A 13,580-nucleotide genomic window follows, 5' to 3' on the forward strand; every position below is an offset into this window, starting at 1 on the left:
ATAGATGCAGTCTATCAACACGCTAAAGGTGGAAGGGGTATATTTTGCAGAACAACACTATGATTTTTTTTTTTTTTAAATAAGACATCGAGCCAGCAAGCAGGAATGAAATAAAATCCTGGATCTACTCAAGTCAATGACAAAAGATCCTGGGGGTGTTAATGATGCCAAAAAGTCATCCAAAATACATGCATCTATATCCTATAACCAACAGCTTTTGTTCAGGCTGTATGGCACATGCAGAAAATATGTATAGTCTCAAGCCTTTACAATCAAAAAGGCAAGCAGCTTGTACAAAAATAGCACAAGCCCTGTCAGGGTTAAATTTTTAAATAAATTTGCATGCACCAGCACTGGAATGAAATGTAAGTTTATGGATGAAAGACCGGTACAATTAAAAGACCTAAATAGCTAACACCACGGAATCATGAAGAACTGTGATGAGATAACGTCTCCTGGTTTTGTAGCAAAGATGCACTCTATTAACCTTGGGGTTTGGTTTGGTTTTTTATTTTTTTAGTCCCAGTAAAATTTCTGTACTATTCCACCAGCATATATTAGCACAGATTTCTTATGTACAATACCTTGGCAATAACCAGAAGATGAAGAACACTCATCACAATAGTATAATGAATACCTCTAAAGCAGAGCTTTCTGCAAATGTAATTTTTTGTGCCAACATTAGCATTTAGTAGTGAGTTCCAATAAGGCCATATAAGCTTTGTACAATTCATACGTGTTCTGTTTTGTTTTCTATGAATGGCTGCTTATAGATAACAATTACAAAAAAAGTATCTATGTTTTATAAGATCATCCAGAAATGAAACTTGAAAGGCTGATCTATTGGACAGTGTTAATAGATACTAATGAGAACAAGCTAAGCAAGAAGGTGAGCCATAACAATATACCCCTTTAGTCTATCAGTTTTAAAGGGAGAAGTGGAAAATCGGCGCTCTGGAATACTATGAAAAGATTGCATATCAGGCAGAAGAACAATGCATCAAAATTGGAGCAAAATCAAACATGTACCGCTACATCTATAAAAGTAGGTTGTGTATTTACCAAGAGCCAAATCCTCTCTTTTCCAATGCAATGTGTAAAAGATCAAAAATCTCTGCTCTCATTTCTGCCTGGATACCCATTAGTAGCTCTTCCTCCCCCTTTATGGCTTTCAGGACTAACATTCCCCCGTCCAACCCCTCCCTTCCCACACCACCACTTAAACCCAAATCTAAATGCCTGGTCAGTTGACCAGGCAAATCTGAGGCTGCCGGATATGCACACTGGCTACTGTGTTTCCTTGGGTTAGCTATGAAAGATGGAGTGTCATAAGCAAATAGGCCTCAGGCTCAGCTGAACCACAAGAAATTGTCAGAAACATCTCATTCTGACCCACACATCAGACATAACTAAGACCCCAAAACTGGGCTTCCAGACAGATACAGGAATGGAGGAGCCTCTCTAAGGGGCTAATTGGGCACTTCAATTAGTTTTCCCTCGAGTAATATTCAATGGAGGGATCCTTTTGATTCCTCCAACTACACAACAGCATGCCTGCTTTGGTTTCATTCTTAAAACACATTCCCTTATTTTATTCCTCTAGATAAACTTCAGAGATAAGTGGTAATTAAACTCCAATAAAACTTAACAGTTGTTATAAAGTTCATTTCATTTAATGTCTCTTCTTTTTCTAGAGCATTTTATTTCAAAGACATGTAAACTCTCCCACCCCTACCGTAAAGTGGAAATTACATTTAAGCTGATGATTCGTAGCTTTGTCTATATTATGTATTTTCAAGTGACCAAATTTTAAACTGGTAAAACCCCTAACAAGATAACACTACATTATATGCAAAATATTAATAGTAATAGTAACAGCAATGAAGTATTCCATGAAACAATAATTCAGTTTGAGTTGATTAGGTTCAGAATCATTGGTCTAGCAGTTTATTAGCAAGAGACCTGCATTATTGCTGAGAAAACACACTTATGTACTGCTAGTATGCTGTAAATTTAAAAATCCCTTCCCCTTGCAGCTGGAATGCTTTATTTATTTAGACTAAAGTATGTAACAGTAGGGAGAACAAACACCTTGTATGAGGCATAAGGTAAACTGTTACACATCAGTAATTTACCGTACAAAAAATAAAAGGGAAACAGAATCATAGAAAGTCAAAATATAAAAACATGTCAGGTAAGCCTCTCAATGGGTGTGTCTACATATTCATTAATGTGCCGCAATTACAGTGCATTAAGTTTAGTACCTGTAATTACTAACTTAGAGCTGACATGTTTTTTTGTGATGCTAATGTGCAGCAGACTAATTCTACCGCCCATCAGCATGGGTTTTGCCTGCCATGCTAATGCACAGTAGAATGTCTACTGCGCTTGACGTGTCTCGTCCAATGGCTATTAATTTTGCAGAAGGGTAATCTATAATAGCTCAAATTAACCAACTCTCCTAGCTGATGAAAACTCAAGTCACCTGGTCTAAAATCATTTGAGCAAGAGGTAATTTTTAACTCTTATTCTCTCATGGGTCCAGAAGCAGTAGCCCCCTCGGTGCTCCAAATCATATCCTACTTGCCCTCAATATGCAAAGGAAAGAGCAACCTCCTTAGAACTCTGTATCTATTGCCTATTCCTAAAACAAGAGATAGTAATGTGTGTATGCTGGAAATGGTGGGAGGAGGAGGAAAAAGGAAGGGGACAGTAAGAGAGAGATGATCAAAGACCAACTGCTAAACTCAGGAGCAAATTCTGGTGGTTCTTACTCTGAAAGTCTTCTTTAAAAAAAAATAATAATAAAAAAAGGAGAAGGAGGAAGACAGGGATTTTCCCAAACAATATGAACAGAAACACTGCAGCCTTGTAATCAGGTTCATGACCACTGAGAGTCCCACTGTGTATGTTAAAAGGATTGGAATATAATCTCACCACTATAAAGAGTTTGCTTAAATTTAGATTTTAAGATATTAAAATACGACTTTGCACTTGATTGGCTCCTTATCTTCCAAGCAATATACAAACAGATCTGAAATATTACTTGTATAAATTAGCTCAGAAAAACTAATTTAAGGTAGATGTTATTTTATTAATTGCATTGAGTTAGATCAATTTCAGAGACGTGTATTTTAAAACATTTAAAAAATGGCAGGCTGACAGTAAAAAAATATATTTTAAATAACCAAAAACTTGAAGTAGCGAAGTATGACAGTCTTGATTTCTTACTACTTTGAGAGAAATGCATCTACTTTGAACTTTGCCTTTGAAAGGTAATAAATGTTACCTAACCCTACTATATTGTGTAGGAATCTTTCCCAAATTTTTCCTTTCCATTTTCAAATTATGACAGTAATTTTACAAAATGTATGTAAAAACAAGTATGTTAGTGTTTATGCCATATCAAACAGCATAGTACCTGAAGTAGAAAATATGAACTGGGGGAAAAAATAGTTTTGTTCTTGGTATCTATTTATGACCTTAAATATGGAAGATACATAAAAATTAGGCATTGGAAAAAGTGTCCCAACCTACCTTTTATTTTTTACCCTTCGATAAAAATCAAAGTTCTCAATTACACCAAAAACTGAATAGGAATCTGTCATAACCCAATGATTTTTAGTGCCTCGGCACATTGGAATTTTCCCGCCACACGGAGCTTTCTTTGCACGGTGGATTTCTCAGCTGCAGAGAGAAAACCCTGGTGCAAAGAGCTCCTGCCACACGTATGCAAATTAGCGTCCCACTATTGGTCAATTCTAAATTATTCCTACGTGGCGGCTAGCAATTGGCTCGCTAGCCATATAAAAGGTTAGAGCAGTTTCCGCCCAAGTTGGAGGACTCCACAACCATCTCGTGGGGAACTCTGAGCGCGCTGTGGAGCCTAGCAAACTCCGCGTGTGTCTTGGAGGAGGACTTGGGGACCTGATCAAACTCTAACCACTCCCCGTCATCGTGGAATTATTGACGTACCCCCGTGTGAAGCGCTCGTGGAGTCGTACATCGACGACTCATCTTGGTTCGGTTCGGTTAGGAAGAGATCTCACTTGTGTTTGTTTGTGTGCAACTGCAACTCAAGCAAGTTTCCTTCCTGCACTGTGACCATCGGCACTGTAAGTAAAGCTTTCTTTGTAAAACCAATACGCTTCCATCCCTAACTCTACCCCATCGTGGAAAAACCCCACCTGATGGTCCGGGCTACTGGCCATAGCCTCAGACCGCCATCGGTCCCGAAAGAATCAATTAAGTAAAAATGCTTCTGTCCTTATGTTTTCCATATTTTGAAGCATCTAAGCTTCCTGAAAAATAGTGGCCTTTCTATATTCTGAAGAAAGTACCTTATTATTAATCTTATTGTGACTGTAAAGCTGCTGGTTGGTTTGTAAAGGATACATATAAATCATCCCATATAAATGTATACATTCATGGGTCATACAACCCTTTATGGCTAAGCAAATGAAAACATTATTTTAATTATACATTAGAAAATAAACTCACAGGTAACCATACAGATGTATACTGTCCATAATATTCACATACCAGAGCAGTGTTAACTATATCTTGGTCTTTGGAGCTCCACTTTTATTATGGTCTCCGATGCAAAAAGGGCTTTATAAACCATCTTTTAAATATAAGAACTGCATACATGGTTATGCATTATATTCTTGTGTAGCTCTAGTTCTGTTAATTGAGGCAAACTAGATTAGTATTATCAGTCCAGGTCTGAAATTTCCTTCAACTGTCTTTGCAAATTTAGTCTGTGCCTGTAGATTACTTCACCATTATTTCTGATTTGAACAAAGGCTTCTTTTACTCATTACAAATTTAATGTGGTCATGGTACTTGGAGTCAAATGTATAAAAATAATTCCTGATAGTTGCATCAATGCAGCTGGGAAGGTGGAAACAATTTTCTTTTCAGTTAACTAACCATGAGACTTTTGGTCGAAGTGAGCTTTTGAACTTCTACAAAAAAGTCTCTAGGATGTTTAGATAGTAATAGCAATATATCCAATAGTATGGCTGAACCTGAGAAGTACGTGTCTTTTTCTTAGCAGATAACCAATTGGAACTTTTCTGTATACTTTGATACAGTGCTATTTCAGATTAATTAAACAGGAATATATTTTCCCTTTGTAGATGTTGATAGTCATTGATTACGCAAGAAAAATTAGACCATTATCTTGTACAACTTTAACTCTTCATTTTTAGCTTACCTTTTATTACACTTATGGGCTTTAGTGGTGGGAATGAATTTAATTCAGAGTGGAAGAGATGCAATCAACACAATACACTTCAATATTTTTTTCAAGGACTCATTTTGTACTTTACTGTTAGTATAAAGGAGGTTTTCAAACTTTCTTACTGGATTCAAGTATCTTTCAGTTGCTTTTGAACAACATGAACTTAAGTTTATCTTTGCCATGCTTTAAATGCTTAAGACAAACAGAACAGCTGGTCCTGAAGTGATGTCTTAAGCTAAAGAGTTTCTGGCAAATAAGAAACGGGGACTTAATTTATCATCACTGGCTACGTCTACATGTACTCCTATGGTACCACTGTGCCGTCATTTAGTATGTCATTGAGTACTTTCTTTTTCCAAGTACTAAATGACAGCGCAGTAATAAGCCCACACTGCGCCATTCACATGGTGCATGATTATTTTTAGACACTAGGTCACTGTAGCAATGTGTTATGAGGCAGTGCACTGCTACAGTGATGTAGCTGTGGCGTCATGGTTTCTGCCCAGTGATGCTATGTCAGTGTAGCAAATGGCTATGGCAACGTAGCATCACATGTAGATGTGCTCACGAGGGACTTACCTCGAAGCAAGAAAAAGCAATTACCACTGCTTGGTCATGACCCAAAAAGCCAATTTCATGGTCATTTTGTGGCAGCCCCACTCCTCAGCACAGAATGGCAGAGAGGCCTCATCCCCGAGCGCTGACTTCGTGGACAGACTGCATGGGGAGGAAGGACAAAGGGGCAATCATCATATTGTCTGCTGGCTGCCCTTCGTGCCATCTGGCCAGCTGGTGCCTACCCTCATGGGCGGTTTGTGAAGCTGGGCCGCAGTGGCAGCAAGGACCCCGGGCTCACACTGGGGAGCCAGCATTTTTTTATTAAGGTTTTTTTTGGTTGATTTCTTGAGAAAAATCACAGCTAATGCCATTTTTTGTAGTGATCACAAAATGGTTTCTGCAAATATCAAAAAACCCACAATTTAAGTAGGTCCCCTAATAATCACAACTGTATTATAATGGTAATAATTGCATCTAAAGGTAGTTGGATTCACATTAAAACATGTGCTTCTACTACAGAAGTGTTACATGATGGCAAATTTGATCCTGAAGAACCTAAAGAAAGATTTTTCTCAACTTTTGAGATTAACAAAAATTCCCTCTTTTTACTGAGTTAGTAAATTTTAAGGGGAAAAAATATATAGAGTATGAATGAAGTAAAGCAATAAAAATAGTCTTTTCTTTTTTTACCACATCTTTCAATTTAAGGCTACTTGAATCCAATATAGTCATACAATCATGCTTACTTATAAAGCATCTACATATCTATAGAACTGATCAACAACCAGGTTGCTTTTATTTTCTCTCAAACGCACAGCTTCTCTCAGATGTATAACTTCCAATGTCTGCCACTTGAAGAACAAAAAAAAAAAAGTTTCCTCTTCTCACTGCTAGTCATGGTCTCCCTTGCCACACCCCAATTACAAGAAATTAAACAACTCTCATTTCTCATTATCTCCCACCTACATAAGCGCACCTGAACTAATGATCCTATTAATTCTTCATCTTTAGGGTCTTTAAGCAGACAAATGGCAGAAATAAATATGAGTGCGGAGGCAACTGGGGCAGAAGCTCTGGGTGCTGCCTATGGTGGGGAGCAGGAAGCAAAAATAGCCACAGCTAAGGCTGACTACACCACTGCAAATCAGCACAGTGGCATTCTGCACCACTCCATGCACTATGGCTGCCCCAGGTATGGAACTGCCCTGCTATGTTTCTGAAGCAAAGTCCTCCTTCACTCTAGGTAGCCTTAAAATTCAACTCCCCCTCATACTGTTACTGTCATTTTGTTCATTCAACCTTCCCAGGCACCATGGTAATGATGAAATGCAAGAACTTATATAGGTTGAGAGTTCTGCCTTTGGCTTCTTTGCCATGGGAAACAACCCTAAATAATCACATCAATTCTTAATCTTCCTGCTTGCTCACTCAGATTCTACACCTCAGCACTGCTTTCCTTGTAATTCTCCTACTTTGATTCATTTCTCCTTCACTGACTTTTCAGTGGGACTACTCTTTCTCTTTCTTCTTACTCAATTTGTATTCTTTGGGACTGTATAGAGCAGTGTTTCTCAACCCATGGGTTGCAAGAATATATGAAAGGGTCATGAATAATCACAAAAAAACATGGAAAAGCATGTTTGTCACTTGGGAGTAAAGTAGGGCCACATGCTGATATTGCTGTTAATGTTTTCCTGTTTATATTGATCTCTGTCTTCAAAATTACAAGTGTTGAGCTGCTTTAACTTGTAGTGTATAATAAGTATTTTGAGGCAAAAATACTTGTGTATTAGCTACTTAAACTATTTGCTGGGTCAGGACTAGCCAATGTTTACAAATGAGTCCTGGTACAAAAAAAGTTGAGAACCACTGGCTATATAGTCTACCTCCCAACCCCATGCACAATCCTCTATCAGACATATTTCAAACATTTGCATCCATCTTCAAGCATATTTTCGAAGTCTGAACATATTTGTTCAGCTCCTCCCCCCACCCCCTTTAAACAATCTTCATTTATTTTCAAAACTGGCAGGCCTACTTTTTCTCCTGTCCTGGAAGGTGCCATACAGAAGTACCATCTCTGATTTCCATCTAGCCGACACTCCCTACTATCAGACTTTGACGCTTATTTTCTGCCCAGATAGTAAGTGTACAATATGGGATAATGGTAAAGCAGGCCAGTTTAATTTTCAATGTACTAACAGTGTAGCATCTAAGACTTCCACATCTCTGCCACCATCCCTATTGCCCCTGATCCCCAATTTTTAGCTTTGGGTCTCCCTTTCTTATTTTCATCCCATTAGTCCTAGTCTTCTATGGTGCAAATGCAGCTATATCCGACTTGGTGTTTGTACGCTTGAAAAAGCTCTCTATTTATTCTACCCCTATATAACTATCTTTTATAAAAATCCAATTTAGATCTTCTGGACTTCGCTCATGAAAGTTAATTCTTCCAGCCTTGTTACGGTCTTTGGTTTTCTGGGATCTTTTAATAGTGCTCTGACAAAGTAGATCCCAAAAATGAACAGAGCATCTCAGGTACAAAAGAAAATAAAGCACACAGAAAAAAACTACTATTTCTCTGTCTCTCTCTACTTTCTAACACTTTTTTCTTTTGTTATTCATTCTTTCCCTAGTTACTCCCACTACAAAAAGCAAGCAAGCAACCAAGCAAACAAACAAACAAATTTTCATACATTTTTTGCTCAACTATTGCTAAAAGTAATCAACATTCCTCCTCTCTTGGCTCCCTGCTCTTTACCTTTGACCTGCCACTGTAGTTTATCATTTGCCACAGTAGCTTTCTCCTATTCCTTGAATTTATATTTATGATGTCCTTTTTCTCTTGCCCTGCCATGTTAGGGCCCCTCACCATTAAGGCCTTAGTAAAACCCATTTCTCCTTACCTTTTCTATGCTCATCTACCTTCCTTTTTGTTGTAGAGTTCCCTTAACTTTCTGCTCATCGGTGGAAATACTTTTGTTTAGTGCACAAGATGTCTAACCATCTTCTCCTGTTCCATTCAGGCCACCATGGAGAAACATTAAAACAAAGGCTGTTAAGAGTAACATCACTTTTTGGCAGCTTTTCTTCTTCAATTCTCTTTCTAATTTGTATTCTTCAGGAATCTGTACTCTACAGAAATACAAAGCTAAGATATATTCTCCCTAGAGAACGTCATTCATTCTCGCAGCTTCAGTTTTCAGCTCCATAGCAAAGACATACATGTCTTAACCCCAAGCCCTATTCAACATACATACATCTCTGGATCTAGAATACAGCAAGTAATTTCTGCTCTTAAAAAAAAGTGTGATCAAAAAGGGCAATAAATCAACATGAAAAGTAACATCATTAAAAACAAAAGATGATAAAAACTTGGAACTGTAAAGGAGAGAATTCAGTAAATTTATCACAGTTCCAACATTAAACTACAGACAGAATATTTTTTCCAAACACACATGTACTTTCCCAAATCTTGATCATCGAGGAATATCCCAATCACATTCCAATGCCAGCTGGAACACAGTCTGGAACCATTTGAAGAAATGATATAAGAAGGGACAGGCAGACAAACATCAAAAACGACTTCTACAGACAGGACTGCATGTTCCTGTGACAGTAACTTTGTGTCTTTAACTACCATGGAATCTTGGAGCCTCTTCAAGCATCTTGCTCACTTGCTTAAAAGTGAGAGGAAAAAGTGTCTTTCAGATCCTCCTCTTACTACGCAGGAGAAAGAAGGGGTTATCAACACCACAATCACAACAGACAAGCATTACGCACACAAAGATTTAAGCCATCTTGCAGGACCAGAATAAATTTCTATTTAAGTGTGAATGATTTTGAAATAGAAATAGGAATTTCAGTATGTTACAGGCTGAATAAGTTGAGTCTGTATGTTCTATTTTTCACTTTTGCTCTAGTGAGGAAGTTTAAGAAATTCACACTACACACACAGTCTAAGAAATTGATGGTTTCATACTAGCAGTATATCAGTGCCAGAAGCTCCAGCTAAACCAATCACTTTTTAACTAGAAACAGGCCTGAGACATGAAGTTCTGATCTCAATCTGAACTTCACAAAGTTCATGGTGGTTATGTTAGGTTTTGGCATTTTGGCTCAAGCTCTTCTCCACTTTTAAACAACAAGGGAAAATCTGTTGAAGTGCCAGTGGTCTTTTCACCATCAAGTTTAATAGAAATCAATAAATCAGCTTGATCTGATCTCATTTCAACATTGTAAGAAGTCTAAATAGATGTCTTTTAGCACTGCAGTTATAATAAACCCCTGTAAGTCACTCTGGGAGTACTTCTAGTATGGATGTGAATTCCAATATGGCCAGGATATGAAACATCCCTCAGCATATTTGCTTGGTAATTACTGAGTAGAATAGAGTTTCTTTGAAAAAAGAAAGATTTCTAGAACGCTAGAGCACTCTACTGGTTTCAAAGATGCATTTGTTATTTTTTCTTCAATTAAATGTTACAACAAAAGTAATGAAAAATTCTTTGTTTCTAAACTTGAAAATAAAATAATGGAGCAATTACCTATAGAGAAAGAAGTATAAATAAAAACAAAAAGTAGTAAGTGTTAAAAGGGTACACATGTTCTTTTTGATTTCCAAATATCCAAGAAAAATTGAAAGAGACAGTCTTTAAAGGCAACTAACAAAAGACTTTCCTTACATGAAATTCTAACTAAAATCATTAAGCAGACCATGTACCCAAACAGTTTTGTACTGCAAATTAAAAATATATATATATATATTTTTGCATGAACAAGGTTCATATTAATACTTGTATGCTGTGCCTGAAATGTGTCCACATGAAACTGTGGGCCCCTATTTTGTTCACGGCTACACTCTATATTGCTTTATGCTTTAATGCAGTGTCCTCTGCAGAGCAGAGCATCCATTTTGTAGCAACGACCTGACACCTGTCTGAAAAGCTAGACAGAGCTATCAAGGGCCATAAACATTTAACTCTTATCTATTGAAAGAATTAAGTTTTGACCTACAGGGTCATTGACCTTGAAGGTGCCTGTATAAGGAAAACTGGCTTCAGAAAGGGACAACACCTATAACACATAACTGAACCATACAGGGTCAAACAAGGACAAAAGGACAGTTTTGAAAAGAGTAGCTTTCCTAAGAAAGATGCCATTTCACCAGCACATGCAAGGAAGAGGAAAGCAGGAAGTGTTTTTGTTTTCCTTTCTTTTTTTTTTTAAATATATAAGGCAGTTGGGACACTGATTATTAAACTTGGGACTCTTGAGGGATGAGGTCAGAAAAAGGAAAACAGCATTCAGGAATGTCAGTCTTCAAAATTCTACAACTCTCCAGTGCTCTTTAAAAAGCCTATGGTGAAGCAATTCCTGGACCGCTTATTTGGCTGCTACATCATACCAGGATCAAGTAGTTTAGAGCAAGGTAGATTACTGAGCAAACATGGGAACGAAGGAGCCATGTGGTACTGATTTCAGAGTTTACACTATCAGGATTGCAGGGACCCAATAGCCAAGAAGGACATCAGATGGGGTTCTGCACCTAGGAGGGTGCCCAAGAACCCTAGAGCTAAAAATGGAGACCACAAAACAACACTACTTTGCGTGTTAGAAACATATAGGGTCCAGCAGCTGAGTTCCCTTACAATAGGATCTCCTCCTACAGGAGAACTGTCAGCTCATCTCCATAAAGAAACAGCTAGGATTTCTAAATGAGGGTAGGCATGTCCTATTCTTGCCATTTAATATCTTTCACTCACACAAGTAGTTTTTTTCCTTTCATCATAAATTTTCCCCTCTCTTTATTCCCTAGAACAATCCTCACCTCCCCAAGTTACCAAGGAAGGAAACACCTTTGCATATAATAGAAATACTGCACAAAAGTTTGTTCTCCAAATACTCAAATTATTTATGGCTGCTGGAGGAAAAAAAAGGTACAAATTTGAGACGTAAATAAAATGCAGATAAAGAGTAAAAGAAAATGGGAAGCATCAGAACGAGAGAGAAATAGATGAAACGAAAAAAGAAACATTATTAGCAAAAAGCAGACAAAATAAAATCACACAATCAAAGAAATGGCATAAAAATTCTTGGAGGATGAGGTGATTTAAAGGAAGTCTAAAAAAACATTACAGGCACATAAAAAACTGAAAAACAAAAGAAGAGTAAGATGGAATATGAATAAAACATAACAGTGGCTAGAAAAATGTTTTCAGAAAACTCGTTCTTTATATTCTGAATAAAAACAAACATAAGGCTTTGGGCTTTATACAGTCTCCTACCTTTAATAAAAGAGCACACTACAGAAGAACAAGTCATAGAAAGGGAAATCAAACCAAAACTCTAGTGGTTCCAATATAATCAGTTGCAAATGCAAAGGAGGGTAAAATATCTAGGGTCAAATATTTAAGAAAGCTCAGGACTTTAAGCACTCCCATAGTCAGCTACAACATCTTGAACAAATTTAAAAAAAATATCTTATATCAACTGGCAGGGGCAGGGAACCCAGACACTTGAACATGTGGCCTCTAAATTCTGCAGTTGTGTCCAAGGCTTTGTACTTTAAGCAGCCAAACAGTTTAAAAACTAGGCTAAAAATAAGCAGCAAAGCTAGTCACTCAAGTACTTTGAGAGCTGCTTAACTCTCCATATTTTTCTTGGGAGTAGCCTTTTCCAAAAATTTAAGCAATATTAGTTCTAAATGTCTACCTATTGTTATGATTTCTCTCTTTATCCAGTCTTTCATAAAATTAATAAATAAAAATTGCTAAGTGAGGGAAGAATACTATAATACTATATACAGCAGGGGTGTAATATATTGAGATATATTCCCAGTCCTTGTCCACATATTGTCAGTTAAACTACATTGACCGGTTTTTGCATTTAAAAATTACTAGTCCTAGTCTATATTGATATAAAAGTAAGTTATATTACAGAGAACACACTTATTACACTGTTCAAGATTCAGTCATATGGAAGACCCTAAATGCCACATATCCTATACTCAACTAAGTTTCCTTTTTATGGTACCCTTTAAGTAAAACCTCTCATCTAGGACCTACCCAAATAATAATAAAGTACCACTTCCTAGGTAAGAACTTGAGATAAGTTGTGTCCACCAGGTAATGCACAAGATACGTTATATGTGTAGCCTTTTCTAGCAACAATTTTGTACAAGCAAGCAGAGCATTATGAACATGTCATTCATATTGCCAGTGAACAATGGCCAGCAAGCATTAGAATTTGTGAAAGTCAAAATCTATGCATTACCAACACCTATTTTGCTAGGAAAAATCACAAGGAAGACATCATAAAAACATTCAAAATCAGGGCATAGACACCAGTTAGATCTGGTACTGACCAGACATAACCACTCAGAAGAAATCCTACCAATGAGGTCTTATCACAGTGCTGACCATGACACTGACCATGCAAAGTCAGAATCAATATAAAAAAGATCCACCAGAGCAAAACTACCAGTCATCCTTGGATAGACATCAGCCAAGCTAAAGACATAGAAAAAAGCAAACTATTCAATGAACAAGTTGTGAAAGCAAATTTACCTAACAACACAGCCACAGAAGCCTAGCAAAGCTTAAAAACTAACATGTACAATGATGCTGCGTTTGGCAAAAAATGCAAGAAAAATGCAGACTGGTTTGAAAAGCACTCTGAAACCCTTCTAACACTGGTTGAGAACAAAATGAAAGTGCTAAACAACTATAAGAAACCTCCCAAACACCATAACCCTGAAAAATCTGAGAGAGGCTCA

At 37.3% G+C, this 13,580-nt stretch overlaps 1 protein-coding gene across 3 annotated transcripts in view; it reads right to left on the reverse strand.

The window, feature by feature from the left end:
* The window catches only part of ARAP2 (ArfGAP with RhoGAP domain, ankyrin repeat and PH domain 2), a 233,428-nt gene that overhangs the window by 155,236 nt on the left and 64,612 nt on the right, over positions 1–13,580 (reverse strand). The gene's annotated exons all lie outside the window — the stretch shown is intronic.

The sequence above is a fragment of the Alligator mississippiensis genome, chromosome 2 (genome assembly GCF_030867095.1).
Source record: "Alligator mississippiensis isolate rAllMis1 chromosome 2, rAllMis1, whole genome shotgun sequence".
NCBI lineage: Eukaryota > Metazoa > Chordata > Crocodylia > Alligatoridae > Alligator > Alligator mississippiensis.